The 20,799-nt window shown below is 43.7% G+C and overlaps 1 protein-coding gene across 9 annotated transcripts in view; it reads left to right on the top strand.

Moving 5' to 3' along the window:
- The window catches only part of TNS3 (tensin 3), a 434,926-nt gene that overhangs the window by 215,057 nt on the left and 199,070 nt on the right, over window positions 1-20,799 (top strand). Inside the window, exon 1 of one of the 9 annotated variants that reach the window (XM_077118761.1) lies at window positions 11,694-12,621. The exons of the other annotated variants lie outside the window; for them this stretch is intronic. The gene's annotated coding sequence lies outside the window, so the exon portion shown is untranslated. Of the gene's footprint in view, window positions 1-11,693; window positions 12,622-20,799 lie in introns of those variants that run through there. 9 annotated transcript variants of the gene reach the window in all.

Raw genomic sequence — 20,799 nt, 5'->3', positions numbered from 1 at the left:
TCTTTCCCTTCCAGATGAATTTGGTCATTAGCTTTTCCAAATCTTCAAAGTAGGTTGTTGGAATTTTGATTGGTATTGTGTTGAATCTGTAGATCAATTTGGGGAGAATTGACATCTTAACTATATTCAGCCTTCCTATCCATGAGCAGGAATGTCTTTCCAATAGTTTTCTTTGTACAAGTCCTTTATGTCCCTAGTTCAGTTCATTCCTAAATACTTGGTTCTTTTAGCTGCTATTTTGAATGGAATTTTTTGCTTAACTGACTTCTCAGCTAGGTCTTTGTTTGTGTATAAAAATGTTACTGATTTTTGCACATTAATTTTATATCCCACCACCTTGCTGAATTTATTAGCTCCAGTAACTTTGGTGTGTATTTCTCAAGATCTTCCAAGTATAATATCATATCATCTGCAAATAACAAGAGTTTACTTCTTCCTTTCCAATCTGGATGCCTTTCATTTCTTTGTCCTACCTGTTTGCTCTAGCTAGAACTTCTAGCACAATATTGAATAATTGTGGTGACAGTGGGCATCATTGTCTTGTATCTGATCTTTGGGGAAAGCTTTCAGTCTCTCTCCATTGAGTATGATGCTGGCTATCGTTTTTTCATATATTCCCTTTATCGTATTGAGGTGGTTTCCTTTGATTCCTATTTTTTGGAGTGTTTTTATCAGAAAAAGATACTGAATTTTGTCAGATGCTTTTTCAGTATGAATCAAGACGATCATATGTTTTTTCCCTTTTGATTTGTTAATGTGCTTTGTTACATTTGTTGGTTTTCTCATGTTGAACCATCCTTGCATTCCTGGTATAAACCCCACTTAGCCATGGTGTATAATTCTTTTAATGTACTGTTGGATTCGATTTGCTAATATTTTATTGAGAATTTTTGCATCTATATTCATTAGGGAGATTGGCATGTAGTTTTCCTTTCTATAGCATCTTTACCCAGTTTTGGTATTAAAATGATATTAGCTTCATAAAATGAATTAGGTAGAGTTCCTTTTTCCTCAATTTTTTGGAAAAGTTTGAGCAGGATTGCTGTTAGTTCTTTCTGGAATGTTTAATAAAATTCCCCTGTGAAGCCATCTGACCTTGGGCTTTTCTTTGGTAGGAAGATTTTTGATGACTGATTGAATCTCTTTACTTGCAGTTGGTTTGTTGAGATCTTTCATTTCTTCTTGAGTCAGTGTAGCTTGTTTGTCTGTCTCCAGGAATTTGTCCATTTCATCTAAACTGTCTAATTTATTGGCGTATAGTTGTTCCTACTATCCTCTTATGATTTCTTTTATTTCTTCAGGTTCTGTGATAATGCATCCCTTCTCATTCCTGATTTTGTTTATTTGCCTCCTCTCTCTTTTTTTCTTTGTCAGTTCTTGCTAGTGGCCTATCAATTTTATTGATTTTCTCAAAGAACCACCTTTTGTTTGTTTCTTTCTATTGTTCTTTTGTTCTCCCGTTCATTTATCTGTGCTTTAATCTTTGTTATTTCTCTTCTTCTATTTGCTTTGGGATTAGTTTGATGCTCTTTCTCAAGTTCCTCTAGGTGTGCTGCTAAATCATTGATTTTTGCTTTTTCTTTTTTTTAAATATAGGCCTTTAGGGCAATACATTTCCCTCTCAACACACCCTTTGCTGCATCCCATAAATTCTGATAAGCTGTATTCTCATTTTCCTTTATCTCCAGATAGATACTGGTTTCTCTAACAGTTTCTTCTTTTACCCACTAGTTGTTTAAGAGTGTGTTGTATAATGTCTATATATTAGTGAATGTTCTCATTCTTAAGTGGTTATGGAGATCCCACTTCATCCCATTGTGATCAGAGAAAGCGCTTTGAATAATTTCAATCTTTCTAAATTTATAAAGTCCTGTTTTGTGCCCCAACATATGATCTATCCTTGAAAATGTTCCATGAGCACTAGAGATGAATGTATATCCTTGTGCTTTGGTGTGCAATGACCTATATGTGTCTTTTAGGTCCAATTCATTTATCAAGTTTTTAACTTCTCTGTTTCTTTGTTGATCTTCTGTCTGATTGTTCTGTCTATAGAGGAGAGTGGTGTACTGAAGTTTCCGACTATTATTGTTGAAACATCTGTTACTCCCTTCAGTTTTGCCAATGTCTATCTCATGTATTTTGGAGCTCCTTGATTTGGAGCACAAAAATTTATGATTGTTTTATCTTCTTGGTGAATTGAACCTTTAATTAGTATATAATGTCTTTCTTTGTCTCTTATGATGTCTTTACATTTCAAATCTAGTTTGTCCGATATTAGTATAGCTACTCCTGCTTTCTTTTGGTTACAACTTGTGTGGAAAATCTTTTTCTGTCGTTTCACTCTGAATTTATTTGTGTCCTTGTGTCTAAGATGAGTCTCTTGTAAGCAGCATATAGCTGGATTATGTTACTTAATCCATTCTGCCAATCTGTATCTTTTAATTAGTAAGTTTAGTCTGTTAACATTCAAAGTTATTACTGAAAATGTGTTTCTTGATTCTACCACCTTATCTTTTTTATTTTATTTGTTAGATCTATATATTCTTTTCCCTCTTTCTCTTTGTATTCCTTAAATTACCCTTAATGGTACTCTTCAGTTCTGTGCTCTCCTGTAGACCTCTCTCTCCTGTCTTTTTTTTTTCAGCCAGCAGAACTCCCTTTATATTTCTTGTAGGACCAGTCTCTTGTTCACAGATTCTTTCAGGACTTGTTTGTCTGTGAAAACTTTAATCTCTTCCTCAGTTTTGAAGAACAATTTGGCTAGGTACAGAATTCTTAGCTGGAAGTCTTTCTCTTTCAAGATCTTGAATATATCATACGACTGCCTTCTCGCCTGCAGGGTGCTAGTTGAGTAGTCTGAACTCAGTCTTATTTGGTTTTCCTTGTATGTAGTAGATTGTTTTTCTCTTGATGCTTTCAGGATTTTCTGCTTCTCTTCAACATTTGACAGACTGTTAGTCTGTGCCTTGGGGAAGGCCTATTTGGATTTACTCTGTTTGGAATTCGTTGGGCTTCTTTGACTTACATATTTATGTCCTTTATGGGGATTGGGAAGTTTTCCCCCATTATATCCTCAACTACTCTTCCTATGCCTGTAGTGCTGTCTTCTCCTTCAGGGATAACAAATGATTCTTGTATTTGCGAGCTTTGTTTTGCCTCTCGTTTCCCTGAGTTCCCATTCAATTTTTTCTGTCTTTTTTGCCATTTGCTGTTTTGAGTCCTCAGAGTCAATTATTTGTCTTCTATATCACTTATTCTTTCTTCTGTCTCTTCAAATCTGGTGTTGTGTGCCTTTAGTATGTTTTTTATTTGGTTCCAGAGTCTTTAATCTCTGTGATTTATGCTATTTTTTATTTATTCTTTCAAATTCCTCTTTACACCCTTCTGCAGTCTTCTTAATCTTCTTTATGTCATTTGCTATCCCAGTTATTTTATTAAGTAGAGTCATATGACCGTTTTTGATTAGTTATTCCAACGTCTGTGTCTCCTCTGGTGTTTTAATTTGGTCATCAGGCAGTGCTGTATCTGTCTGCGTTGTGATATATATGCTTAGTGATCTTCTGCTGTCTTCATGGCATGTAAATATCTTGACTGATTTACTATGGGAGTTGATTTCTTTCAGTAGTCTAAAAGGCCTTGTGTTTGCAGGATGGTTGTATAGCAGGAAGCAGGGTCAGGCCACTCAGTATGGTGATTTGTTTCAAGGCGGGTATAGACTCAAGTTGGAGATGTTTCACTGATGCTTGTGAACGTGGCTGCCCAGTGGCCAGGGAGGATGTGGCAGTGCAGGTGCACCGGTCTGGGGGGTGTAACTGGTGTGCGCTGGTCTAAGGCAACAGGGGCTCTTTGTGCGCATTCGTAGCACTGTGGCAGCAGATTAGCGTTATGCCTTCGTGGATTGTCAGCAGATGTGACCTGGCTGTGCTGACTGGCACTTTCTCAGAGCTTGGAAATGTGGCTGAGGGCTGTGCACATGCATGGTTCTAGAACTGCTGTAAAGCGCAGTTCCCAGACCTGAATGATGTGATTGGGAGCCCGTGTGCCTGCGTCTGCCTGGGAATGCCATAAATGGATGCTCAGAGCTCAGGGAGGGCAGGGTGAGACTGCGCAACACTACGGGCAGGGGGGCAAGGGTAGCCTAGGTATGAAGGTTAGTGCCCGCAGCCTTTATGCGCTGTTCTGCAGGGAACAGTGAGGGGAAGGTAGTGCTTGGGAGGGGTGCAGGAGAGGTGGATTGGGCTGCACTTGGGGTGGGTGTGAGGGGCAGGTACGTGCACTCGAGGCTGGTGGGGTGGGGGCACCTGGAGCATAGGGACTGGGAGCGGCCGACCAGGTTCGGTTCGTGGGGTATGGGATGAGTCTCCGGTCACGGGGCTGCGCTGGGTGACTGACTTTTAAGGGTCCTCCCACTTTTTTTAAAAAAAACTTTTTTTTATTGTATAACGTAATATATATTCAAAGCAAAGAAAGAAAAAAGCAATAGTTTTCAAAGCACTCTTTAACAAGTAGTTGCAGGACAGATCCCAGAGTTTGTCATGGGCTACCATACCATCATCTAGATTTTTCCTTGTAGCTGCTCCAGAATATAGAAGGCGAGTAGAATAAGTATTTTTTTTTATCATCACAATCGACTTTTTTTTCTTTTCTTGTGAAAAATAACATATATACAAAAGAGCAATACATTTCAAAGCCCAGCACAACAATTAGTTGTAGAACAGGTTTCAGAGTTCGGCAGGGACCACAACTCCACAACCCCAGGTTTTTACCCCTAGCTGCTCCAAGACACTGGAGACCAAAGGAAACATCAATCCAGCGATTCAGCAAGCATGCTCATCTTCCAAACCCTACCCTCTCTGTACAACTCTGCCATCACCCCTGATCCTTCTATCCCACTCCCCAGGGCATCTGGGCTAAGGGGCCTCCCACTTTAGAACTTCTCATTTGTGTGCTTTTCTCTGCTGCCTCCGCCCTCTTGTGCCCTGCATGTTGCAGAATGGATTCCAATGCCATATTCTTCCGAATCTCTCCCTAGAAAATACTCCAGTCTCAGTGCAAGACATTGGCAGATTGGAAGAAATCGTCGGGCAGAAAATAGGAACCTGGGCAGAGAGCCTGGTGTTTAAGAGATAGTTTCCAAGGCATTAAGTTGTCATCTAACTTTCTTCTAAGGAGGAAGGCTTCCCTGAGGCTTTGCTTCCTGCAGAATCAAAAGGCATGTTTGGTATAAAGCAATGCAGTTACTGCAGTTTTAAAGTATGACTTGCACTGTGTCTCCTTGATTATGATTATGAAGTTATAGTGGCAGGTTTATTATGTGGAGAGAGGAATTTGAACGCTTTTCAGATTTCTCTTTAAGTTATAGAAAGGATTGAATAATCTACACATTTATATAGATTACATTAACTGATTAGGTATTGATTAAGAGTCCTCTGACAGCTCTGTTGTGAAGTTATTGTCTAAGAATGACCTTTTCCTCCTTCCCTGGCTATCACAGAGAACAGAGCAACTTTTTGGCTGCCTCCTTAGACGGGTGAATGCTGAGTTTCCAATAAAGGGATAAAGGTACCCTGCTCTCTGTGAATCTATGGTGGGCAATTCTTCTGCAAACCGGAGGTGGAGTAGAGGTGTGGGGGTAGAGGAAAGGCCAAATGTGGTGGTGGTGGGGGACCCCTGCCAGAGGGCTGAATGGTCTTAGTTTTTTGGGATACTAGAGAACCGGGAAAGTGGGTGGTCTGCCATGGTGGAATGAGAACTTGGATCCTGGGCTTAGACAATCCTGGGTTCCCAGTTCTGCCACTTACTGCCTCTGTGACTCTGGGGACATGGCCTGGCCTGGCCGAGCTGGGTTCTCAGCACCCTTATTTGCAAAATGGGAGTGTTGAGACTTTCTAGTTCAGAAGGCTGTTGTGTAAGGATCGAGAGAGATAATACAAATAAAACTCAGTGTTTGTGTCTGGATTGGAAAAAATGTTGAATGAATGTCACTCTTGCTGTTATTCCTACGATTGGTTATAACAGTAATGAGGAGGAAACAGTTTGCATGCCACTGGCCCTTTATTTGTTTTCACATTCAAGTCAAAACCTGTTTTTTGGAACGGTCAGAATTTGGAGGTGGTTAATGAATTAAAATATCGGTTAAATTGTGGACTCCAGGGGGGGAAAAAGATTCAGTTTAGCATTTAGGTTTGTCTGAAAACAGGTAAGAGTAACTGTCTATCTTTGATTCACACCTGTGTTTGAGTAAAGGTCAGTTCCCCTGTTGTATTTTTGCATAATCTACAGCATACCAAATCCTCTCAAATTTCCAGTTTGGGTTTCCTCAAACTTATGAAAATTTTAAAACACATACAAAATAATCTGTCTATATAACTCTTTAGGATTTCCCCCCCGGAGTTTTTCCAATTCCTTTGCATAAACTTTGCATAAGCATATAGAGAACTTTATTGACTCAGCTTTTTCTCAGGTCTCTTGAAAGCATTGACAGTATGTGTTCATGGCAGCAATGAATCTCTTTTTGTTGTGCTCCTATTTTATTTTTAATACAGCATTTCATTATGATGTACATTTATAACTGAAAGAAACAGATTCAGGAACAGACTTGGAGGATTCTTAGTAAAAAGAAACAGGGTCCGGGGGAGTTGAGCCCAGCTGGCTGGCTACGAGCGCTCAGTATGGGTGAGTGGAGTGTGATTAGTGATTAGCCAGCAGATAGGTAGTTTCCCTATGCCCTCCTTTGGGTTCTTGGAGAGTAACATGGAATTTAATTCCAATCAGTAAACAGGAAAGTTTCAACATTTCTTTGTGGGCTTCACAAAGTATTCCAGTTACACATCCTTCCACTTACACATTTCAGCATATGTTTAACCTTTTGAATGGGTTTTACATCCTTCCCTCACTATCCAACATTTATTTCTATACTGTCTTACATTTCACTATTCTAGGTGCACATACACTCTCCCTTTCTCTCAAGTTCTAAGTTTACTCAATGTGGAAATATGCGTCTTTATATTATTTTTCATATATGCAAGGTTTACCATGATTCTGACCACTTAAAAAGGGCAGGAAATATTACTAGTGAAGTTATTTGTTCTGTAAATTAACCATCTCATGCAGGCATTTGGAGAATGACTGAATAATAAATGATAAGATATTCAGAAAGCTCTCTGTTATTCTGCCTGGTTTAGATTGGATCCTTGGTCAACTTTTGCAAAATTGAAATTAGCTTGAAGGAGAGCTGACAGTGACTGACTATCCTGTGTCTTTGCTGCTGCTTCTCTTTTTACTTCAATTTTTTGCAATTTCCATAATATATTCTTATTTGCATTAACCGGATTCCCTTTCAGGGTTGTTTTTCCCCCAGCCTTTTTTTTTTTTTAATGTATAGCCAGAAAGGGGAAGGTGCTTTTTGAGGGGTTATAGGTGCTGCCCTTGGCAGGAGACCGTTTGTCCTCCAAACCCGTGTGCCATTGCTTTGCTCTATTCAAGACACGCAGTCATTCGTCACTGAGGAGAGAACAAACTGGGGAGAGGACAGGGCAGGGGCCGTGGGCAGCATTAAAAGAAGAACACATTTCCAGGCTCCTTTGCTCATTCTGGAGACAGCAGAACTCTCCTGCAGCATTGTTTTCCGGACAACCACAAGCTGTCTCTGAGCTTTAATATGGTAAAATGCATCAGGAGACTCCATATGGAAGGGAGCAGGTGATCGATTGTGGTGTTGAAACCCACAGAGCAGACTTTGGGAAATGTCCCCCTATCCCAGCTCCACTTAATCCATTTGGTCTATATATATTTATTTGCTGAAGTTCTCCTCTTGTATGTGTGTCAGGCAGATGACTGCATGCTGGGGATATAGGAGGTCAGATATGGGTTGTGTTGTTATGGGATTTATATTCTAGTGGATAAATATTTTGCCTTCTTCCGGATCTATTCAATCTGTGGCCATAAGCATTGGCCTAGGAAGGGGAGGGGTTGGGTGGCTGCATGTCTGGGAAGAGAAGGAGGCAATGTCTTTCACTTCTCTGTCTTCATTCCTTGGGACCCAGGTTGGGTAACTACCCAGATGCTTTAAATCCTCTTTAACTTTGCCAAGATACATCCTTCATGGCACAGGGGATCAAATATATTCAAATTAAAATGCATCAAATAAGCTCTTCACCTTTTGAACCTTTACTCTGCTCTGTAGCCCTGATAGGTGTGTGTGTGTGTGTGTGTGTGTGTGTGTGTGTGTGTGTGTAGTTCTGGAAATCAGAGAGGGCACATTTAGGTCCTCTGTTTCTGTTTCTGGAAGGTGGGCTAGAGGAAGTTTTAGTGGCATGAATCATAAAGCTTATTACACTTCTGGGTGTTGGCCTTGAGGCAATAGCTAAGTATGTTGCTGGTTTTAAACTGTAGACTGTTTATCACAGCATCTGTTATAAGAACGAAGAATAGGAGACCAAACAACGTTGAGATATAGGTGTAATTTTGTTTCTGCTAGACAGTGGAACACCATATAGCTATTACAAATGCATTGTAGAAAAAATTTTAATGATAGGGATATTTCTTCTGTTTTTAAATATGTATGTGCAGAACAAAGGAAGGGTCTATACTGCATAGCTAAGTGTTATCTTGGGGTATGGGAAGGAGTGAAGAGGTGGAGCTTACAATAATTCATTTCTTTTTTGTTTTTGTATATTTTTACTTTCTGAACTCTTTACCATCTAGTACTTTACTTTTTTATTGTGAAAAATAACACATATACAAAAAATAATAATTTTCAAAGCATATCACAACAATTAGTTGTAGAACAGATTTCAGAGTTTGATATTGGTTCCAGTTCCACTATTTTGTTTTTCCTTCTAGTTGCTCCAAGACACTGGAGACTGAAAACAGCATCAATATTCGGATTCCTCACTTATACTCATTTGTTAAACTCTACCTTTTCTGTGATAACTGCACCTCCTCCTTTGATCTGTATCCCAGTTTTTAAGGGTATTTGGACTATATCCATTCTCTTTCATGTTGGAAGGGGCTGTTGATAATATGGAAAAGGAAGGTGGAACTAGTTAATGTTCTGGAGAGGCTGGCCCCTCTAAGTTTCAATACTTTTAGTATAAGAAAAAAAATAAGTACTTGTTAGTTTTTTAAATCCCAGTGGGGTCATGGATGGAGCTGTGGTGGTGGAGCTGTTTCTTTTAATCCTGATTCAATAGCGGAGCATGGAAACTTTTTGATTAGATTAGCTCTATGACATGTGACGTGCCCAATTGTGGGTGTGACCTTTTGATTAGATGGAGATGTAATTCCACCTATTCTAGGTGGGTCTTGATTAGTTTTCTGGAGTCCTTCATTAAAAGGGGAAAACATTTTGGAAAAACCTTAGAGTCTACAGAGAGGACACTGACAGAAACTTCAGAGCAGAGCTGACAGACAGAGAACAGAGACATGGATATTGGAGATGCTTGGAGTCCAGCAGGTGTCTCCATGAGATGTTAAGCAAGCCAAAACCTGAAGAGAGCCAAGGGAAGCCAAGAGATGTGAGTACCCTGGAAAAGCAAAGTGAAGAACCCCCACAGGAGCAGAGGCTGAAAGCAGCAGAGCCCAGCAGCAGGGGACCAGCAAATGCCAGCCACATGACTGCCCAGCTGACAGAGGTGTTCCTGACCCATCGGCCTTCCTTGAATTAAGGTATCATGCCTTAGTTTGGACATTTTTATAGGCTTGGACTGTAAGCTTGTAACCTATTAAATTCCCTTTATAAAAGCCATTCCTTTTCTGGTATATTGCATTCTGGCAACTTGACAAACTTATACAGCACCCTTGTCATGTACTTGGTGGTATCTTGAGAATGCTGGTTCCCCAGGACTGGACGTGTGTTTTGTAATGTGAAGGAAAAATTGAACTGACCTCTTCCTCAGGGTCTCGATTTTCCTGCAGAGCCAAAGCCCTCTCCTCATCACATTTCTGCTTTTGTTGTATCACAGCTGGTGAGTGGCTGAACCGAGACTAGAACCAGCTCCCTCCAGATGTAACTGATAATGGTGAATGCTGTATTTCGAGCTGATATGTCCCTTGAGGCAGGGAATATATGCTTCAGTGGTGTCTCTAGACTCCACAGCAGTCCTTGGGTGTTGGTACAGTCAGTCCTCATTATTTGTGGATTCCATGTTTGCGAATTCGCCTACTTGTTGAAGTGTATTTGTAAACCCCAAATCAATATCCATGGCGCTTTCCTACAGTCCTTCACGAACATGGGTAGAGTAGCGACAAACTTGAGTCGCCCAATGTGTGCTTTCCCAGTTGAACTCAAGGCGATACTCTGCCTTCTTGTTGCAGCTCTCAAACAGTGTCCTTTTTTGTAGTATGTTTAGTGCCACATTTTCCACATCTGGTTCTTTTTGTTGTGATTTTTTTTTACTGTTTAAAATGGCCCCCATGCATGGTGCTGGAGTATGGGCCAGTGTTTTCTAGACTCAAGAAGTCTCTGATGTGCCCTTTGGAAAAAATACGTGTATTAGTGAAGCTTCATTCAGCCATGAGTCAGAGTGCTGCTGGCCATGATTTCAGTGTTAATGAATCAATCATGTAGTAAATCAGGTGTCCTTGAACAGAAGCACACACACAACCAGGCCATGTGTTGATTGGCTGTCTAAAATGTAATCAGAGTCTAGCAGGAACCTAGCCCTGTGTTTTCTCTGGGGGAAATGGTTCAGTATTTGCTGGATAAGTCTTCTCAGTGATTATAGACCCTCACTACTGCAAATAGTAGGAATCAACCACATTATCAACCCATTTGACACATGTGGAAACTGATGCTCAGAAGAGGTGAAGACCCTGTTTGGTGTCTCAGTTTCCTGACCAGGATTGAGCTAGGTGATGGGTGAGTCCCATTCCCACAATGTCCAGACCATACTGACTCTCCCTACAACCTGCCACTTGGATGGTGGGTAGGTGGGCAGCATCTGCATCCTGAGCCTACTAAATCTGGCCAAGGGCTGAGCGTTGGTCTTTAACTGAGAGCCTCTTATGCTCTCAATGGATAGTGGGCTGATTTGGCCCAGAAGGAGGTGTGAGTCACCCCAGTGAGAGTGACTGGGCTTGTAAGGGGCAAAAGGAGGTCCTTCTCATGTTGCCTTCCCTGGCTTTCTCTTTCTTGTGCAAGTAAATACTTTTTGTTATGAAATAACTGATAACAATATAGAAAATGTGCCTAGAATGTGTCACCTAAAAGGCATAATTATACAATGAATGTGCAAGGATCTACTTCTCAATTGAAGAGATATAACTGATCATTTAAGTAGTGAAATTCATCCAACAGTTACCAGTTTCAGCAGTATGGGTAGATGAGGCTCTGAAGTTGGTAGATCTGACACCTGAGGAGATTGAGCTCCTCCTGCACCTGGCTGTGCTGTATCAAGTGCTGCCACCATCTTTCGGACCTGGTTACGTGACTGGATGACATCACAGCATCCTCTGGTTTGGATGACCTTTGATGTCCTTGTTAGAGATTAGACTCGTGTCTAGGCATGATCTCCCTGAATTTTGGCCTCCAGGAAGTTCAGAACCTGATCAGTGAGTGATTTTAGTAACTAAACAGTGTTGTATGGCATGCACCTTTCTTTCTCTCTGGTCTGGCTACACTTCTTTTGATACTGTATATGTGTTTGTTTTTAATTTTTGCTAATTATATTGATTTCATTTGATGTGTCACTTCAAATTGTTCTTGGAATGAGGTGAACAAAAATGAGCAAAGAAAGGAATGAAGGGGAGTGGGAGAGAGCATAGGGAGGAAAGGGAAAAAGCAGGAAAGGAAGGAAGGGAGGGAAGAGGAAAGGAAGGAAGGAAAGATAGGCTGGAAGGAAGGTAGGTAGCAAGTGAAGAAAGTAGGAAGGAAGGGAAGAAGAAAAGGAAGATCGAAAAGAAAGAGAGAAGGAAGGAAGCAAAGAGAAATAAGGAAGGAAGGAAAGTCGCAAGTAAAGAATGTACGAAGGAAGGAGAGAGAAGGGAAGAGAGAGAGAAAGAAAGAAGAAAATAATGAAGGAGAGGAGGGAAAGGGAAGGAAGGGAAGGGAAGGAGGGAGGACAGGAACCAGGCATCTCTTCTACTCTGGGGATACAGCATTTCCCAGGAACTCCTTGGGGGAGAAGTTCTTGGGGGAGAAATCTTAGAGGAGAAGCAAAGTCAAACTGGCAGTGCCATCCCTCCATCTGAGAGAAGAGTGGTCTCTCTCACCAGTTTCACACAAAGACGTGGTGGGGTTCAGTTGCTCTAGAGCGGGCAGGTCCTGGCCAGATGGCTCTTTGAAGCATGCTCATCTGGTTAATCTGAGCCTTGGCAGAGGCTGGCACTGCTAGCCTTGGGCAAACATTGTCCTTGTAGGGTGCCCGGAGGACTGCAGTGTTCACCTTTATCGTGCCCTGAGCAGCTTCCAACAGTCCGCGGTGCTGCCCTTGAAACTCCCCGCACTCCCTGGGTCTCTTCTCACTGACGGGACTGTACCTACCTCCTCCTAAACTGGCTGTCTGGTGAAGGAGAGCACATTGGACTAAAATCAGGGGAAAGAGAAACGCAGTAAGGGAGGAACTCAAGAAAACCCTGCTTCAGGAGGCCCTGCCCACGCCACCTACCTTCTCCAGCACAGTAAGTTCCAGAGTCCACGTGTGGGGCGGTTGGCTGGAATCTGAGCTGGACCCGGCTCTGTGACACGTGCGTTCTGTCTCTGAGCCTCCCCTCAGTTTGCTTCTGTCCCCATCGCTTTGCAATGAAGAGGTGCCCCAAGTTTCACGGACCCTGCCTTGGTGCTGCAGACATTTTGTGGGATTCTTTGCTAGTTCCCCTTGGGGCCAGCTGGCCATGCCCCCAAGGTCTGTCTGTTCTGCTAGCCCTTGGGGGGATGTTGGCTGGGGAAGAGCCAGAAAGGGGGCGCTTCACAAATGTTACAGAAAAGTTCAGTTCTTCTGTCTCTTTCCCAGGTTGATGCTCACCTTCCCCCTTGCTTGTTTTCATCATTCACCGTGATTGGGTTAACCCCTCCTGATTCCATATGGTTTGTAAATCAGCTGGGTCTCCCGGCTTGCTGGGCAGAATTCTCGGAATATTTGGTTAAAATAAACAGACCTCATCTGAGTCTGAGTGGACCATTTCCCTTAGTTGAGTGTGATTGCAAAATGCCGTTAGGTAGTTGCATTTCCCACCCCCGGTCTGGTGTGTTTTATCTGGCAGTTCCTGAAGGTTGGTGTTCTTGTTTAAGGGCATTAAAAAAAAAGCTAACTTGGGCAATCCTGAGAATTGGTTTTCTTCTAAAATTCTCATTCTGGAAGGGAACACTGTGTAACCAGCTTTATGACTTTGGGGAGATAATACTTCACCACTCTGAGTCTTCTTTATTCACCTAAAACTGGGGGAGTCATGCTGGCTTTGACTGGGTTTAGTGTGGCCTTGAGGAACAAATGCATTTCAGGTACCTAATACATGCACACACATAAAGTTCTTGAATAAATAGCTACTGTTTATTTAGTTAATAAGTGCCACATGCTGTGGTCAGCCCTTGACAAGGCTTTCCTCATTTAATTCTCCCAACGATGCTGTTCTGAACACCACTTTCTGAGTGTGGAAACTGAGTCACAGAGAAGAGGGGTAATTTCCCAAAATCTGACAGCTAGTGAGGTAGTAGAGCTGGCTTCGAACCCAAGCCCTAGGATCCCCCAAGCTGTGCACTGACACCTACACCCCATCTGCCGGCAGCTAATGAATGAGTGAGCAAACAGATAAATGCCTTCATGGTCCATCCTCCCTTGGATGGGGCTGGGTGTTGCCTTTGCAAAAAGTTTTAAACCTTATTTTCCTCCCTTTGCCTGGGGGAAACAAAAACAAAAGGTGCAGAAGTGTTTCGGCTTAATCTGTGTAATTGCCCCCTCCCCGGCCAAGACCCCAGCAGCTGCGGTTTCTGTAGCTCTCCAAACCTGGGCATAACCCTGCTTCCTGGTAGATGTGGCTCTGGCACACAATTGTCCCTTTGACTCACTTTTAGGGAATGGTTCACAGAGAGGGGGTTAGGGTTTTTCAGCTCCTCTGGGGAAGCTGTGTTCGTTCTACATCTGCAGGTCTTTGCCAAGATTCCTGGCATGACAGCTACAAGAGTTCTTTCTCTCCTTACCTTTCACCCCAAAATGGGAGGGGGTGGAGTGCACAGCCCTGGCACCGATGTTTAATCTGCTTCTGTTTCCAGGATCCTGATTGCCTCCTTTTAACCCTAGCTAGCTGTCCCTGGGGTGAGCTTGAATTGGAGATAAGCCTGGATGGTTGATCGCCCTTTAACTAGGGCTGGGGTGGCGTTGTGGTCTGCTTCCTCTTTCAGTGACCTGTTGGTGGGGTGTTATTTTTTTATTTTTGGGTGCATGGTCTGGGAATTGAACCCGGGTCTCCCGCATGGAAGGCTGGCATTCTAACTACTGAGCTACCCGTGTACCCTGGTGGGTTGTTCTTAACACGTCTGCTTCTGCTTCCTTCTCTTTAGAGGGGGACAGTGACAATGAAAGCTTCTTCACAGAGTAGTTCTGAAGGATGATATGAGAGAGCATTTGTAAGAACATATGCTATCATTGCTACTACCTGGCGGGTTACAGGAAACTGAGTGCAACTCGGTCTGTATTTTATAACTATGTACTGCTAGGATTTACTGAGTTTTCTAAAGTGAAATGCATGACCAAGTCACTGTTCCTTTGACAATTGGTTCCTAAATGAGAGTCCTGGTTTTATTTATTCCACATACTGTGACTTTGCGAAACGATAGTATTGCTTTTCATCCTAATCTTGAGATAAGTCTGTTAAGGTAACTTGGGCACATTTACTTTTGTTATCCTAAGAATAGAGCTAATTCAACATTTGTAACTGACATGTAGAAGTGGTATTCTCATGTCTTGTGAAGTGGCCTGATAACTCCTTAGACATTTTGGAGTTATGCCATCTATTTTCCTTTGTTACTTTCTTTCATTTATTCCTTCCTTTATTTTACAGACCATTGGTTAAGTGCTAAATGAGGCTGGGAAGCAGGCAGAGAGCCCCTCTGCCATTATGTTCATGGAGAGAGAGAGGAGATACAGAGCTTAAAGAATGAATTCATACAGTTAATTCAGTGCAGTTGGTCGTAAGTGCAATAAAGAAGACCAAGATAGAATGAGACCAAAAAAGGGCCAAATTGACTCAGGTAAGGCAGGTGATGCTTTGCTGGGGAGATGACATTGAACTCAGAGCTCAGGGATTCCTAGGAATTAATTGGGTGAAGCTAGGATATGTAGGTGGAGGGCATCCTGGGCCATAGACTGTATATGCAAAGGCCCTGGGGCAGGAGGGTACAGTGTGCTGGGGTAACTAAAAGGAGGCTGTGATGCAGGAATAGAGAGGAGTGAGGGGGGCCCAAGATGAGCAGGTGGGGGCAGGGTTGGCTTACCCAAGGCTGCATAGGCCAGGCTGAGTACCTGCCCCTCACTTCAGAGCACCTGCACATCAGCAAAGGATGTCCCATTTGGAACACATCACTAGCATTAACCCCAGACATTAGGCTTGGTTTGCCTACTTGTGTGTGGATTTTGCATTCTTTTCCTCCTGTAGGATTCATACCTGGTGCAGGCACACCGTGGGTATGTCATAAATACCTCTCCAGTGTCAGGGATGAAGCAAGGCTTTCCTTGCCCTGTGACAGGGTCTTTTCTCTCCTGTTGACAAACACTGGAGTCACCTGCTCACTGGGTTGATTCTTTCTAAGGCAGTTATTCTTCTTTTCTCGTTTTCCCATGACTCTGATGGTTGAGTGAGTTTGCCAAAGAATGTGTTGTCCTAGGTGCTAATGATGGGCTGACTCTGTGCCAGGCACTGTTCTACCTGTTTGACAGGTCTTTGCTGTTTTAACCCCCAAGCCAGCCTTCTGAAGGAAGCTACTGCAGTTGTTAACCCCATTGTACAGACACAGCCTACAAGGCACAGGGAGGGCATGCCACCTGCCAAAGGTTACACAGCTCCTGAGCTCTGGGGCCAGATTCAAACCCTTCCACTTTACAGGCCTGTGGTTGCTGAAGGCCAAGGTTTCTAGCATGGTGCGTGTGCCAGGCCTCTCTGTTCCTTCAGTCCTAGTGGTTCTGAGTGATGTGGACTAGGTGGACAGCTGAGTACATCTTCTCGTGGCTGGGTTTTGGCCTTCTGGAAGCCCTTCACAGCCACACATTGGCTTTGTCCTCCCAGCAGGGAGGCCTGCAGAGCTATGAGTCCCAAATGGGCCTGGACTTCTGAAAACCCAGTCTGGTTGGAAGGAAAACGTGTGGGCCTTTTGCCTGCCTTTGAGCCCAGACGAGGGAAAATTGAGGTAAGGCCTGGATTGGAGGCGTCAAAGTTTTCGTGACAGATATTGGGAAGGTGGCCTCAGTTTCCAGGAGAGTGAGCCTGGGGGTGCTGGAAAGGAGCCCACATGGCCAGCCCTTGACCGAGTATCTGGACTGTGCCTGCAGTCACAGCCTCCCAGGGTTGGTGGGTATGGGGCAAGGTTATCTGAAGGCGGGCTGGGGTTCCAACCCCAACTGCGCTCCTTACCTGCTCTGTGACCTGGGTACAATCTGAATCCGTTTTCCCCACCTGCAGGGGCAGAGGCAAAGCAGGTAGCCTTGCATTTGATTTTTTTCAGAATCCCTTTTCACAGAGGCCTATGGGAAGTGAGTAATGTGCCGATTAAAGATGGTTATCGAAAAATTAGAGCATCTATCAAGACACAGACTTTTTTGGCCTTCAATCAATGCCTTGGTCTTGAAGTGGGATGGAGATGTTTTCTGTGAAATGGAGTTTCTAGTTAATCTACATCACATTTTGCGGAAAGATCTCCAGGATACTTACCTTCTGTGATACACTGACTATACCTTTTCCTTTTAAAATGATTGAAGCTAAATGTCCACTAAATAATACCTGGTATCCTATTAAAAGAAAAGCATAGACTGGGATCTAGATTTTGAGGCAGCACAGAATGTTTGCAAGGGTTTTGAGTGAGCTCGACATGGTTCAAATTCTGACTGCCAGTCCGTGATACCTGATTTTGGGCAAGTTATTTAGCTGTTGCTGTCCCATGGAGAGGGAAGGGGGAGGGGGTAAGGAAATCCATCACATAGAATTGGGAGAGTTAAAGTTCAGTTCCAGGGGTAAGAAAACAGAGCCCTGCTAGAGGGCAAGACCCAAAGGATTTGTCTAGCACCAGGTATTGCTGAGCTGCTAATCAGATCAATAACTAGAACAATATTGAATCAATCGGTGGACACCTGTCATGAAGCAGACACCTGAAATATAGGTGGGGCATGTGTTACCTGGGAGAGAAGAGACTTGGAGAAATTTGACAGCTATTATCAAATACTTAAAGGGCAAAACCAAATGACTTGACTTTTCTATGAAGCAACATGGGACAGACCCAGGCTGCTGGCCAGGAGGGACAGAAGGGAGGTCAGCCCAGAAGACAGATCCTCTCAGGACAGCCTGGGCAGGGAGCTCCTGTTTCTGGCTGTGATCAAACAGAGGTTCCTTGTCTGTGTGATTATAGCATTGTTTCATGACACCCATTGGGACTTGCCATTGTTTCTTTGTGTCCCAGCATTCGTCAGCCTCAGCCTGCCCCTGACCTGAGCTCTCCAGACCCTGTCCGTACAGTGGGGACCCTCATCCCTTGATCCTGTGCTTGGATTTGCTAAACACTGCCCGGTGGTTTCCCCTAGAAGGAGATGTGCAGTTTAATCTTGATGTACCCACAGTAATGTAATATACAAAAAAAGATGGAAGAGGCTAATGGAACATCTGTAATAAATAATAGCTATCAGATCCTTAGCATTGAGCAAGCAGCTCTCACGTTTTGTTCCTATCCTTTGGAGGAACTGAGGAACTTTGCAAGGAGGACAATGTACTCCTGTTTGGCAGATGAATCAACTGAGGCTTCTTACTTTTCTGTCCCAATATTATACAGCTGGCGGATGGGGGAATTCATAATTATACCCAGGTCTGCCTGGTTTCACATTCTATTACCGTGCTGGGAGGTTTCAAAATCTTTTGATTTTTCAGAATAATCAGTCAGCGTGACATAGGTAAGAAAACAGACCCCTACTAGAGTTTGGCTCTCATTGATTAACAGCTCGCTCAGAACTGTCATCCACGTGTAGGCTGGGACCTCCCAGATTCCAGATCAATCGAGAGGCTCATCCAATGAGCTGGAGCACCACTCCCGCCCTGCCACTCTGTAAAGTTCTCCCTAAGAGTGTTAGGAGGGATTTCCTGCAAAGTTTTGTTGCAGAGTGAGTGGTGGCCCTGCCCCCTTCATTTTCCCCCAAGCCCCCTCTCGCATTTGTAGTAGAAGCTACCGGGCATTGTACTGAATGCGTGTGTGTGTGTTTGCTCATGTCCAGGTGCTAGGAAAGAGGGGTGTTTACATTGCAGCAAAGCAAGCGGCTCTGATGAACCCTGGACCTCCCTGTTCTGAAAATGTTCTTTGGCGCGTTCCCCAATGGGGAATTTCCAGTGGCCTTTTTGCTCAGAGTAATCCCTGGTCTGCTCTTGCCAGGATTCCTGGGCTTCCTACTCTCCTCTCCCTCTGATATATGGATGTGCTTGGCCGTCCCCGGCATCTGCTGTCAGACCAGCTGGACCATCCTCAACGGAGAGTCTGGCCAAACTGCAGGCCTTCCTTCTAACAGGTCCGCCTTCCACTATTAAAAATGGCAAAAAGCATTTTCCTCCTGTAGATAGGCTACCACCACCAAATATTCCGGAAGGCCCTCTCTGCTCTTAGCAGCTATGCCGGCAGATTAGAATGGCCCACTGCAGAGTGCAGTGAGGCTGATATTACTGTATTAGCAGCTGCTATTCCCTGGCGAGCATTTTGCTAAGATCCTACATCGATTCATGGCCCTGTGGTGGGGGAGGGACTGCCGTCACTTGTGCTGGAAAGATAGGAGGAAACCGGGGTGAAGGGCCTTTCGCAAGGTCACAGGGTTCGAGGTGGCAGAGCCTGAACTTGAACCAGACTGTCTTTTGCCAGAGCCCATGGTCTTTGACATGAGGCTAGACCAGTTTCTCCCAAGGAAAGGTCTCTTTGACTTCAAGCCTTTGTTTCCCCACCCCTGTGTATAACTCACTATTAGCATCTCTTTTAATAAAATGTAAGTCCACAAAATCTACTGGCCCTTCGAGGATCATCCTCCTCTCCTGAGAATTTGATCACTTGGGCTCATTTCCCATAGCTTCCAAATTGCTGTGGCTGTATCTGTCTCAAATAATTACAAATAAATAATAAATTATAATTTAAAAATAGGTGGTAATAATTTTAAAAAGTACATATTGAGCAAGACGCCCTTTGGTCAGTTCATCTTGAGTCCTTATCTGATGGCCAACACTGTTTTTCCTCATGGACTCATGGATTCCAGGGGTGGGATGGCCGCTAGAGGTATCTGATCTGAAGCTACCATTTTATCAGGAAAGAGACTGATAACCCTGGAGGCCTCGTGCCATCATCACAGTTACAGAACCATTCTCAGAAAACCAGAATTGGAACCCAGACCCCTGCTGGAAGAAATGCTTTTAAAGAGCAGCAACTTCAGAACAACACAAGGTCCCACAATTCTCTCCTCCCATTCTCCAAGTCTGAACCCTAACCACACATTCTAGCTTTACTTTGTCCCCTTCCCCTTCTTTTCTCCCAGCACCTTTAGGCATTGAAGGCAGCAGTGAGCATAAACACATGCCAAAGGGGATGCAGGGGGAGGAGATGTGGACCTGGCCACAGCAGCCAGGGTAAGGGGAGATTTTTGTTGGATGACCCTGGAAAACAGAAAAGAGCAAAGCAAGCGCCTCGTGCTTCTACTTCTCTCTCGGAGCTCAGTTCATTGAGGACTTGAATTTTATCACGCCCACATAGGCCAGTGAGATCAGCAGTGTCCTGGGAGCACACAGCCTGGGCCAGTCTTCTGAGAACCGTGAAAGGGCAGCTCTCTTTTAGAAAATTGCCAAGAGAAGATGAGTTTGCATCACAAATCTTTAGGTTTGTGTCTCCCAGGAGAGAGAGGACATTGCTTACACTTCTTCTACAGGGTTAGGACTTGCAGAGGCATCCTGCAAGATCTCAGAGACCACAGACCACACTCGGACCCCCAGCTCCAGACCGTCACTGGTCTCCCACGCGACTCCATCAGAGGTAGAAAGACCTAGAATGGGAAGAGGGCAACAAAGAGACACGGTAACTAAAAGCAATACAGTCCCCTGTGCTGGATCTAATAACGGACGAGAAAAGGCCCAAAAGGCCACTAAAGGGACACGTGAAAAAAAAAAAAGGCTGTAAACTTTATATCTATGTTAAATTTCCTGAACTTGATTAGCACACTTACGGTGGTTACCTAAGCAAATATTCTTATTCTTAGGAAATGCACAGAGGAAGTACTGGGTTTCTCACAGGCCAGGGCCCTTCCTTAATTAACTCTTAGTGGAGTTTCTCTATCACACTTAAGCCATGAACTGTCCTTTGGTGTATAAAGGGGAGCTTGGATTTGTGAGCCCCAAGTATAGGTATATTCTTTACTTTTACATAAAGACTCACTCAGAAATTGCTTCTCCCTGACTCACTGTCTCGGCAAATTTGGTGTTTTGGAAAGCATTGGGGCCCCTCTAGCTTCAGGTGGGGTTTGGGGGACGGGGATTCTCCAGCTTCCTGAGTTCCTGAGGTGGAATTCTGTCCCAGTGGATGAGGGGGTCCTTTTTTTTCCCCTTCTCTCCCCTTGGGGGATTTCAGAACATGCCAGATATCAGAAG

Source organism: Tamandua tetradactyla, chromosome 1, assembly GCF_023851605.1.
Source record: "Tamandua tetradactyla isolate mTamTet1 chromosome 1, mTamTet1.pri, whole genome shotgun sequence".
Classification (NCBI taxonomy): domain Eukaryota; kingdom Metazoa; phylum Chordata; class Mammalia; order Pilosa; family Myrmecophagidae; genus Tamandua; species Tamandua tetradactyla.
Note: the sequence above shows the minus strand (reverse complement) of the source record. Positions and strands in the feature narration are given on the sequence as shown.